Source organism: Apaloderma vittatum, unplaced genomic scaffold, assembly GCF_000703405.1.
Source record: "Apaloderma vittatum isolate BGI_N311 unplaced genomic scaffold, ASM70340v1 scaffold5485, whole genome shotgun sequence".
NCBI classification, from domain to species: Eukaryota; Metazoa; Chordata; class Aves; order Trogoniformes; family Trogonidae; genus Apaloderma; species Apaloderma vittatum.
Window position 1 is genome coordinate 25,667 of NW_009715350.1, and position 12,482 is coordinate 38,148.

Below are 12,482 nucleotides of genomic sequence, written 5' to 3' on the forward strand. Positions count from 1 at the left end.
GTCCCTACCACAGCCAGCATCTGCCGTCCCCACTCCCTCAGCAAAGGGATTTTCTCATTTGCCAACTCAAACCACCTCTTGCGTGGCCCATGGCAGGACCTCTGCCTGCAGCTACGTCAGCTGGCAACACCCAGCGACACCTTCCAAAGCAGACTAAAGTTGAAGCAGAAAATCTCTTCTTGTCCCTGAAGCCACTCTGCCCAGGGGGCATCTCGCAGTAATGGGGCTCGCCCATTACTCATGGGATGAGCAGCTCTCCCTGCTGCTTCAAGCGGTGCATGAGGATCCAGGGGCCAGGCGAGAGGGTCGGCACGCTGAGAGTGCTGCAGGGACAGGGACAGATGACACAGATAAAAATCAGGTCCCAACAGCTGAGACTTTGCGGCACGAAACAGACTCGCCACGCTCCCATGAAACACTGCCTCCTCAGTGAGTGTCTCACTGGTTTCTCCTTTTAAAGACATTTCTATCATTTCCCTCTGATTCAGTTTTATTTCCTGTAATCAGTAAAAGCAGGACTCTGGGATTTCCTGGAAATCCAGTCAGAGGCTCCTCTGCATCTGTGAGCACCCTGTGAGGTGTGGAAGACCACCCTGCATGCTTGCACCAAACACTGTCCGGGGGCAGCAGTTCCTTGCAAAGTTGCCTACACACCTAGGAGAAAGAAAGTATTTTCATTTGGCTGGTGCTTTGAACTACCGTGGTAACATTAGCAGCACATTAGGGCTAGAGTATTACTTTCCTCATTCTTCAGTCATTGTCTTGGAACTTACAATAAACAGCCAAATAGACCTTAGAGGTGATCGAAATGTCCCTGCACTGGACACTGGCACCATGTCAAGGGTTAGGGCTGGGCCAGCCACTAAATGCTGAAAGATGCTCTCTAACCTCTCTCCCTTCCCAAACGGGAAGAGAAAGGGAATAAGGCAGAGAGACTTCTGGAAAACTAAAATAGTTTTAATAAACAATAATAGTACTAATACAGGAATAATTAGAATAATGACAAATACACAATATATATCTCATGTCTCCCCTGATATCAGTCCCCACTGGTGCCGCAGAGCAGGCAGCACGGGGGAAGCCCCAGGCTCAGCAGCAGAGGGGAGCTGGGCACAGGAGCTGGATTCAGGAACTCAGGACTGGAATCGAAGGCAGAAGATCGGATGGAGCCCTTCTTGGATGCCAGCCATTGAAGAAGAGTGCTTAACCCCTGTGATCCCTCAGCTTTATGCTGTACATGGATAAAGTAAATTACCAAAAGTAAAATCAATTAACAGGACTAGTTCTTTTTAGCTTACACCAGGACACACCATCACTTGACATCAGGCAGCATTAACATAAAATAAGGCAGTCTTCCTGGCCTCCGCCTCCATTCGAAAGCCTAGGACTGCTTTTCCATACCAACACTGTGCCTTGAGTTAGCCAACATGAACAGCCTGCTGTCAGCATGGGCTGAGCTCTTCTGCCATGTCTCTCCCCAGACTCACAGCCTCTCCTAAAAATTCTCCATAAAGGGAGCTGTGTCCACAGCAGCTATCTGGTTAATAGGTCGGAAAGAGAAACCTGATTTTCCGGCCAGAATGACCTCCGTTACCATGTTCAGGGCAAACTAGCTGTGGCTATGGGGTAGCAGGCAGAGAGTAAGAGGCACGTCTGGGATCTGGTGCCACATAAGCTCAGGTGAGTGTCACTGCACAAAGAGTTTTTAGGAAGCAGCCCTGGCTGCCCAGGCTGTCGGAGCCAGCAGCCAGTCAAGAAGATGCCTGGCACAAATAGGGAGTCAGCGGTCGCTGCCTCCCCATCAGCGCTCTTGGTACATCCAGCACTGGTAAGGCTTAGTACTGTTAGCGCTGGGGCTTAAGAGAAACAAGAGGCTATTAAACCGCTAGCAGAGCCTGGGGGGAAAGATTCTTGCTGGTTCAAGACACACAGAGGGATTTTAAAACCCAGGCTTAGGAATAAAAAGCAAAAAAAGAGGTTGCTCAGAGGCAGCGCTTTTCAAGAAACCTGCAATGTAGTGACCACCTGAGGTTAATCCAGGCAGAGTGGGTGGCAGGCATAAGGAATTACTTGATTGCAGAGGACAGACCAGCTGAATAAGGGATTTATTTGTGAGAAGGGCAGAAAAAGAGGGCTGGGGGAGCAAGCAACTTGGTGGTGAGCCTTTTCACAGCAAGTGATTAACCGCACTTTCTAATGAGCAGAGGGAGACTAAAGCTGACTGCTTTTTTAAAGCCATTTCGATAACATTGGCCCCAGTGTAATAAGCTATTTGTTTGTGCCTACTGGCAGGGACAGCAAGTGGCTACTGAACATAATCCTCTAGACCCGGCGCCGTCAGCTCGTTTAGAAGTGTCAGCAACAGCATCCAAAAGGGCCCAGGCCCCACCACAACAACCGTCCCAAGTGCTATTTAAATGCCCCGCGCTCTTTTGTGCTCTTTCTCTCCCTTTCTGTCCTCTCTTTACCCCTATTCTTCTACCTCTCTAAGCAGCGAGCCTGCTTCTCAGCCCTGTGCCCCTGTGCTGGCTGGGAGGATCGGGGCGGGCTGGCTGGCCCACGGCTGGGGATCCCCAGATGACCTTCAAATCGTGTCCCTGCCAGTTCACTGAGCCGCCCTTTCTGATAAGTGTCACTGATGGGGAAAGCAGGCAGATTATTGACTGGACGGGGGAGTGTGTGCAAAGAAGGGCAGAGGGCTGGGGAGCTGGTGGGAAGGGGGAGGAGGCTCAGCCAGCCCTCTCTGGATATCTGGGGAGGCTTACTCCACTCCTTTGTGATGACGGGTATTTGGGGAATCTGTGTTTCTCCGATAATTTTGATGAGCATACACATTTTCTTAAAATAGCAGGAAAATATCAACAGGGCAATTAAACGTGACCCAAAGAACGGGCTGAAACCAACGCTGAACTGCTGAACTCACAGCCCCAAACGAGCCCTTTCAACCAGGAACACAATACTCCTTTCAAGTCGTACATTCACAGTAAACACTACATTTTTATAAACTCGACTTGCTTCTTCGATGCCAGATCATTCCTTTTTCAAAGGTGCTCAACATCCCCCTCAAACTCAAAAATCCCAAAGGCCTGCCTGGTTTCCCAGCATGTCGCAGCTGTTACCATCGCAGTTCGTGTGGGGATCCTGGCATCATGGAGAGCTGCTGGTGGGACGGGGTGCCTGGGCCAAGTAACTGGCAAACAGAGGGACCGCTTTTATCCCTCTCTCAAGGGCACAGATAACAAGGCTGCTTGTGTTTTTGCCTGAAATGCTGATGCTGAGTTATGTCAGAGGTGGAGTGGCTCTGGAGTGGGTGGGCATTGGGAGTGGCAGTAGATTGCTTTTATTAATTATTATTTAAATTACCGTAATTCCTTCTACCAGCAGTTTCTGCAGCCCTCGCCTTTGGATACGTGCCGTCTCTGGAAGATGAGTGTGACAAAACTCACAGGAGATGGAGGACTTTGTGAGAAAGGGCACACTCGATTTTCTTCTCTGACTTTGCTACCTGGATTCCCTGTAGCAAAAATGGAAAGACAATTGGTTGTGTGCCTCGCAGTTCAAAACCTGCTAAAGGCATGCAAAACACACCACGCCACTATCTGTACACTTGAATACACAATGCCTGATTCGCCTGGAGTCTTCACACATACATTCACACATAATCTCTGCTTCTGTAAAGAATTGCCAACAGATCTCGCTCTTGCTCCAGCTCTCAGATAGTTCCTGGTATACCCCTCCCTTCTCCAAGGTCCCCCTTTTTTTGTCTGAGGCACCCTACACTTTATTCCCTGTCCTGACAGGGTGAAGGACCACTTCATTTTAGAGTGCTTCCATCTTCCCAGAGCTGGTGGATCACCAAGCTGCAAGACCTCTGTGAAAAAGGGTGATTGCAAAACAGCCTGCTGAGTTCCACCTTCTTAGGGCAAGCTGACTGAACCTGCCCTCACTGGCTCAAGTCAGGGTGTTAGGCAGGAGACTTTATGCTTTTGAAGGTAGCTTTGTCTAAAAAGTTAATTCAGATTTGGTGCCATGGCCATTGCCAGAGATAACAGCGAAGCCAATGTCGTGCCAGGAGAGAGACCTTGCAGGGGAATTACGGACGTCACTCAGTGCCAGCAGCCTGGATATAAATAGGCCTGCCCGACAGCTGCTGGGTCTCCACCCTTTTTTCCTTGCATGAACTTGTGGTTCCTGTCAAAGTCATAGGATTATTTGAGGTCTGGCTGGAAAGGAGCAGATGTTCTGCAAATGACACCGAAAGCCCTGCGCCGTCCGGCAGTATGGACCTCCTAGGGCTCCCTCCTCGCTCGTGCTAGCTAGCAGAGAGGGTTTGCAAGAGGGACAGGCTTCCTTTCCTGAAAAAGAAATAAATAAAATTCCCACAACAAATTCTCATTAATAAAGTCCTGCTCCTACAGTTATTTTTAAAATGAGGCGGAAAAAACAGGCTGAAGTTACATGTTTATCCATATAGCTGTGGAGAATAACGTTGTAAAATAACAAGCAAGCTTGTTTCTCTGGCTATGCATCCCTCCCTCTCAGCAAAAGATCCTCACTTCAAAGGGAAAATGTAAGCCTCCCCCCACCTTCCTGCGTTATTTTTTTTCCCCTGAAAATCATTTCCCTCTACATTTCCAAAGCATTGCCCAATTAATTACTTCTAGACGGCATCTCACAGCACAACTGAGCAATAATGAACGGAACCTTGTGGCACACAGGCTGGTGGCTTTAAAAAAAAAAATTAAAAAAAAATTACTTTTAATCAGCTGAATGAGCACAGGGGCAAAGCCTATTGAACTCGAGCATAAGCAGAAAGTGCAGAGCAGCATCAAGAGTGGACCACGGCTGCGATGTGCTGGGTCTGCCCTCCCTCTCCTGAGCAGTTCCCTGGGGAAGAACACTCAGGGAGATACCTCATGCACAATGTGGCCGATTCCAGGTGCTCATCGGGCAGATTAAACGGATTGTAAACATTTCAGTTTTCTCTCTCCCACTCTTAAGATCCATTTTTCAATCTGAGTGATTCCAATGAAAGTAATTTTCCTACGTTCCTTCTCTTTCACCAGCGCAAAGCAACGTGCAGCAGAAGTTCCGCTCTGCCTACAAAAAACATGAAGCAAAACTTGTGTTTTCCCTTCAATGTCATTATTCCTTTTCATTCTGAACACTCAAACTAACAAGAAGTAATAGCAATTCCTGCTCCATTTTCTGGTCCTGTTTCTGAGCAGGATGGATGCAGACTTCTGTGAAGCACACAGCTCTTTGTTCTTACATTACCTCAAGGTCCCTAACAGTAAGATCCTTTAACATCACCTTGCTACGCACTCCAAGCACCTTTACTCCTAACCAGGACCCACCATTGGGAACCACTTCCTGCCTCTGTATACCTGTCTCGCTCATGTTACAGAGCTTTGTGGGGGTTTTGTTTTGTTTTGGTTTTTTAATTACTTAACTGTATACTGTTAGGGCAAAATTTACTAATATTTGACAGTTAGCAACATGCCTCTCACCTAGAAAATGCCTCAAAGCCCCATATCATTGTACTTACAGATTGCATCTTCCTTAATCTGATCAGTGAATTAATATTTACTGTATCAGATTAGTAGGAATTCTATATTTGAGGTGAATACTGTGAATTCTTCAGCAAAGTAATTGTCCATTACTTGCTAAAATTTCAACACTCGGCAGATGTTGACTGGTGTATGGGTTGAAAATTACCAGCTTGTGAAGACATTGCCACATTTTCTTCTTCTCAAAATTCCAGTAAACTTTTCTATCAGCTTCAGAGAAAAATTCAGCCGGCTCCTCTGATCACCACTGAATCACCTGGCCCACACATCAAGCATTGCCTCCTCCAGGGTAGAATGCAGCATGAGACGTTATGCAAAATTAATTAGTATAGCACAGGCTGATTAAAAGCACTTCCTAGGGCAACAGGCTGCTTCTGCTTTGCCTTTTTTTTTTTTGCCTTTTTTTTTTCACAGAGAAGGGCAGACGAGATTCCCCCAAAACTGACCAGTACAAAGCAAATCTGTGACTTCGGTGAGAGATCTGTACCAGCTGCTGTTAAAGTTGATCCCCGTCTGCCAAATGGTAGCTCTCCTGAAAGCCAGAGCTGTTTTACTCCAAGAACTAGCTGTGATCTTTCCTGTGTTTTTTGCACTAGCTGGGCGTGATAATACCAAGTCTTGGACCTCCAGTTTGAGAAATTGCTTGTATTGTCTGCAAGTGTCACAATCACATTATCTTCCATAATTGGCAGTGTACAGAGGAACTTCTTGGGGCCCTTCTAGCTCGCCACGGTCTGTCCCTTCTGCTTTGGCCATGCTTGATGCTGTATAGGGAGTACAAATGTGGCTTGATTGGATTAAGGCCTTTATTTCTGTGAGGTCTGCTACTATTCACCGAGGTTTAATTAAATTTGTGACCTCCAAGTGGTCAGGGAATGTGTGTCAAGTCAGGCACATAGGAAAACTGATTCATTCTGCAAGAGCTTTGGAGGTGGACAATGCCATTTGAATCTTTCATGATACCGATACCAAGAGAAGGACCACAGCATCATCAAGTATTATGCTTTTGCTGAGCCTCTGGGACAAAGGTTTTAGCTGTGAAGGTTCAAGAGTCCAGGTGAAGGTAGGTTTCTCTTTTTATCCCACTCTAGCTACTACTACTTTGTTGGTTCAGTTACACCAGGGCAGTGTAACTCCTCCTGAGAGACTTCATACCATGGTAAAACCTGTGGAGCATTTGGCACTGGAGGGCTTGGCACAGCCTCTCGCTTCCCTCACAGCCCAGCCCTCAGACACTGGCAACTCCCTTCCTCCAGGCAATCCCCTCCCTCAGCCACTCTCCTCTCAGTCTCCTGCCTGCCTGTGGGCTCTGCCTCCCTCCAACTCTTTGTGGAGAAAAAGAGAAGCGGCACAGGCCACGCTCTGTGTAGATAAGGTCTTCCTGTTGCTGGAGAGTCTGCGGTGGAGAGACACAAAGCAGACTACAAAATGAGGCTTGTGGTCTTTGTGGCCTCAGCACCCACTAATTTTGGTAGCACACTTTTCAGATTGTAAGCCTGTTGTGGTCTAATTGTATTGACCATCACTACTTCAAATCCTGTGGGAGCAGTGGAACGAGTCTGACAGTAATATATTCCAGTCAGCTACTTTGGAAGTAGTCTCCTACTTTGACAGCAGGTAGTCCTCCTGTCTCAGCCAGAAGAAAACTCATGTCTTGGTTTTCTAGAGAGCTGGTAGGTGACCTGTTGCTGTTCATGACAGTGTGGTAGGGACTCTTCCAGCAACGTGAATTTCACTGGAGGCAGAGACAGAACAGGGATGTTGCTTCCAGGAGGATGGCAAGAGGCTTGTGCTTTTCGAGAAAGCATCTCTTAATGAAAGAGAGGAGACAAAGCAGATGTGTCTCAGGGAGGAAAGGAGGGATATTGTATATCTTCACCTAAAAGGGTGGAAGGGATATAGGCAGAGGTTGTGTCTTTCATTAAACAAAATAGTATATATGAGAAAAAACACCCAGCTGTTGGGAATGCAAGCAATCTTTCAGGTCTGAAATAGAAGCAACAATCTCAGTAAGGTAAATATGGGTGAGGGCAATCGGGTTTATGCCAATCTGACGGACAATCTGAGAAAAATCATTTCTGGTATCTGCAGAGTAGGCTGGGGGAGGTGAGGAAGGGGAGGAATATTAAGAAAGCGGAGGTGACAAGCCTGAAAGGAGGTAACTTATCTCATTCCTCTCCCTCTCCCCAGGGTCCAAGGCCAGGAAGGTCCTTCACTGAGCTGAGAAGGGATGGGGCTGCATCCTCCCTTCACCACGCCTGCAGCTCTCTCCCAGGGCAGCTCACCTGAGGAGAGGATTGGGGATGCTGGGCTGGCTTTGCCTTTGATTCAAAGAAACGATAGATATTTAGGGTATTTCAAAGAAGGGCCAAGTGAAGATGTGAAAACTTGTCTTGACACACAGTAGCAAGTCAGTACTGGGACATAATCACAGTGCAGAGGGTAAAGGAGGAGACAGAGGGACATCTGTTATAAGAGGGATGCCATGACAGAGAAGGAGGGAAGCAGAAGATAAGGAAACAGAAGAACAGAGCTGGGGAAGACAAGGAATAACTGACAAAAGCACAGTGGAAGGGGTTAAGAGACAACAGGGGAAGTTGTAAATGGCTGACAGATTGGGAAACGCTCTGTAGGTGGAAAAATGAAATTATAGAAAAGAGGGAAAAATACTGCAGCTGAGAAATAGCTTGTAAATAGTGACAGGGATGATGGGAAGATGCCTAAGCAATGATCCCACCAAAACAAGGGTTCTGTCTGGTTTGCCACAACTGAAGTGCTTTCTCTGGCAAAAGTGGGATCCAGAAGTAGCAGTTTAATCACCAAAAAACATCTAAAAATCCATAAATCTTTCTAGCCCAAAATGAAAGGCAGGAGAACCCTGAAAAGGCCTGAAAGGCTCCCACTGAAGCATTTCCAAATGGGATGGGACTGGACCATCAAGAGGACTTTTTTCCAGATGTAAACACATGCGCTGAAAACACAGCACCCAGAGCAAAAACACATCCTGTAAAATCTGCAAAGCACACTGTACAGTTTCGAAACACTGTCTTATATCAGCATGGACAGATTTCCTGTTCCAGCTTTTTTGAACAGCTACGGAATTACAGGAAGAGAACCTAGACAAATGTCATCTCATTAGAAGACAGTTAGGATGTGTGTCTGTCATTTAAGATGAATTAAAGCCTTGGAGATGAAATTGCCCACTATTGCCAGGCACACACTGGGGAACATCTCAGCAGCGTTTTCACTCGGTGATGTATGCTAGAGCCATTTTCTTGTTCAGAGAGTCAACAGAAAAAATTGGTCTTAACCATTGAAAAATGGTAAAAGAGTTATATTTTGTTGTAATATGTGTGACTCTTCTCAAGCTTTGGCTTTGTGTCTTTATTGGATTGGAGTTTTTCTAACTATGACCCTAAATCTTACTGTCCTTACCCCTTAAATACAATAATCATACTTAATGTGGAGAAGGACACTCAGCAAATGGTCCTAAAGCTTAAAGATTTCTCTTCAAGGGCATTATCAATAGCCTCTTGGCAAAAGACCTCATGGCTTTCCTTCTGTCTGATGGTGCCCAAGTGACTCTGTAGTTTAAGCAAATAGCTTAGAAAATGTATTTCTAGGCAATCATCCTCCACACCATTCTCTGAGCACCAATGTCAGAGAAACACGATAAGTGCCCCATGGCTCAAAGGAACCAATATATCCTCCTTCGTCCTCCAAAGCCTGCAGTTTGTAGTAGATGGCCAGTGCCATCAGTTCAGTACCTGCCCTTTTCCCCTCTCCACACTGCCAAAGTCTTCACAGGGAATCGTGGATGGCAGTGTCCAAGGCTTGTGGATAAACTTACTCGTATGTACGAAGGAGTACAGCACTGCCCATTCCCAGTTAAGCAGTGAAAGCCTTCCATGACTTGTGGCAGTCAGACTGTGAGCTCCATAGTTCACTTTGGCAGACAGCTTGGCTCTGGGTCTTTAAAAGAAGGGCCAGGAAGGTGCATGGTCCTGCAATCTTGCACTCTGCCTGATTTTTGAAGTGTCTCATCTGGGCGTCCTATGGGCTTGGTCTCCATTGGCTCCTGGGGCCACAGACAAAATTCCTTGCCCAAGAAATGCCACAGTCTCCTGGGGCTATCTGTGCTGAACCTGCAGACCTTCCTCACTTTTTCGGGGGCTGGCTGTCCACTGGTCTGTTTGCCAGCTGGGCCTCTACACAGCTACCCCACGTCTGCGGCAGATGGCCGAATCCACGGCCCGCATGGTGGCTGCCAGGACCTTCCCCACGAGCAAGAGATCAGATGGACTCTTGCACGTTGCCCTTCCTGGCTCTGACTCATGCTGGACACTTCAAGGTCAGGGATGGCTGAATAGAAATTACAGAAGCACCTGTCTTTTGGTCTGATCTTTCCTTTTTCAGCACGCCTGCCACAGGCACCCTTCCCAGCCAAAAGCAGGAAGGGAGGTGGTCTGTGCCTTTTGGCAGCACAACCAGTGGAAGGAGCATGAAAAGGCTTTGAAGGGTCTTGTGACGAAGCCAACCTCTTCTTCTTCCCAGTGCCTTGCACATGCTGATCTTGTTATGTTTTACCAAGGGATGTCCTTTTGGCCTAGCTGAGAATTCATTTTTTAATAAACTTTAATATTAAAAGCCACTTAGTGGCAGAGGTAAGAGGGTCATCTGGACACAGTATGAGAATCATCTCTTATTGCTGACCTCACAAGGGTACAGCCCTGCCGTTGGGTCTGTTAGCCTCTGTGAGAGGATACACAAGGGGTAGACACCGGCTGCAATATCATTTTACATGGGGCTTGTAGCCACTTGTGGTTTTTCATCATTGCTGTAGAATCATAGAATCACAGAATGGTTTGAGTTGGAAGGGAACTTAAAGATCATTTAGTTCCAATTCCCCCTGGCATGGTCAGGGACGACTTCTACTAGACCAGGATGCTCAAATCTCCATCCAGTTTGGCCTTGAACTCTTCCAGGGAGATGGCTTACACAACTTCTCTGGACAACTTGTTCCAGTGTCTCACCACCCGCACAGAAAATAATTTCTTCCTGATATCCGATCTAAATCTACTCTCAGTTTGAAACCATTAACCCTTGTCCTAACCCTACACCCTCTAATAAAGTGTCCCTCCTCTCCTTTAGGCCCCCTTCAGGTACTGGAAGGCAGCTATAATGTCTCCTCAGAGTCTTCTCTTCTCCAGGCTGAACAGCCCCAACTCTCTCAGCTTGTCCTCGTAGGAGAGGTGCTCCAGCCCTTTGATCATTTTCATGGCCCTCCTCTGGACCCGTTCCTTATGCTGAGGACTCCAGAGCTGAACACAAAGCTGCAGGTGGGCTCTCATGAGAGCAGAGGAGCAGAATCACCTCTCTCGACCTGCTGGCTACACTTCCCTTGATGCAGCCCAGGATGTGATTTGCTTTCTGGGCTGGCAGTGCACATTGCTGGCTCATGTTCAGTTTTGCATCCACCAACACCCCCAAGTCCTTTTCTGCAGGGCTTCTCTCAATCCACTTGTTGCCCAGCCTGTATTTGTGCACAGGTGCAGGATCTTGAGTTTGTCCTTGTTGAACTTCATGAGCTTTGCACAGGCCCACCTCTCCAGCCTGTCCAGGTTCCTCTGGATGGCATCCCTTCCCTATAGCATACTGCCAGATACATTAAGATGGCTGTTAATACATTGCTTATCTGAAGCCTTCACTCCGTACTTACTAAATCTCATCGAACTTAAAAGGACCTTAAAAAGACCTTCCCCGAGTGAAACCAAAATCAAAACTGAGTAGAGTCTTTGAGATTTACTTCATTTCTTCTAATCTGCCTGCAACTGTCTGTGCCATTCCCTTTTGACATATTTTTCTGTCTGATGGGTGTTGTAGGAACATTTGCATTCCTTCTACATGTCTGTATGAAGAAGTCCAATCAAAAGCCTAAGAAGCCTAGCACTGTTCAGTCTTGAGTGCTTTTGAGACCTCTCATAGCTGTACTGCTTATGGCTAATCTCTTGACCCCAGACACACTGAGAATGGCTACAGAGATGAGTCAAGCCAGCTTCTTCACCCCCAACAAGATCATCCTGCAACCTTGAACTGAGGCAAAAGTTGGCAGCATGTCTTCTCCTTACGTCAGCGATCCTCCCCATCAGACTGGCTGGTGCTGTGCGAGCTGGCAGTGGCAGATTCAAGTCCTGTAGAAGGAACTAAAAAGGGAACAACAATGTTGTTCTTTTAGTTGTCCCTTGTCCTGACAAAATCTGCCAGGCGCGTGGTTGCCACTGTTGTGGTAGATACTCCTCTGCTGGGAGGTGCAATGTTGGACACCGGCCATCAGTGTTGACTGATGACAACATCCAGGGTCTCGCTGCTGATGAACATGGTCAGTGCCCCTCATATAATGATGACTTACCTCTTCCCAGATTGGAGAAGAGGAGACCTGTGAAAAGCACCGCCATGTAGAAGTAACTGCTCCTTTCAACTTCAATGACATGTTGCATCCATCCTTGAGCTCTTCCAAAAATTCCCTCCTGGGACTTTGCTTTCCCTGTAACTTGGAATGATGTGCATCAGCAAAGAGGGAGACTAGGTTCTCGCTCAGCCTCAGTCCTGCCTTGTGCAGATGAAAAGGCTAGGGTGGGGGAGGGGAGGAGAAGGCTGTGGCAGAGTAAATAAATTGCACCCTGCGTGTGTTATGCCAGCAGGGCTCCAGAACAGTTCCACGGGCTTTCATAAATGGGAATTCACCTCCCCGATTGCTCAGGGCAGGGCTGTCAAACAGTGTTGCCAGGATTGTGCCTCACCCAGAGGTCTCAAATATTTCCCAAGTCGCCCCACTTCAATTTACTTCCATGAAATGATGTTTCCCCTTTCATTTTTGGGAGGGGGCGGGGGGGGGGGGAGCAGAAAACGCAA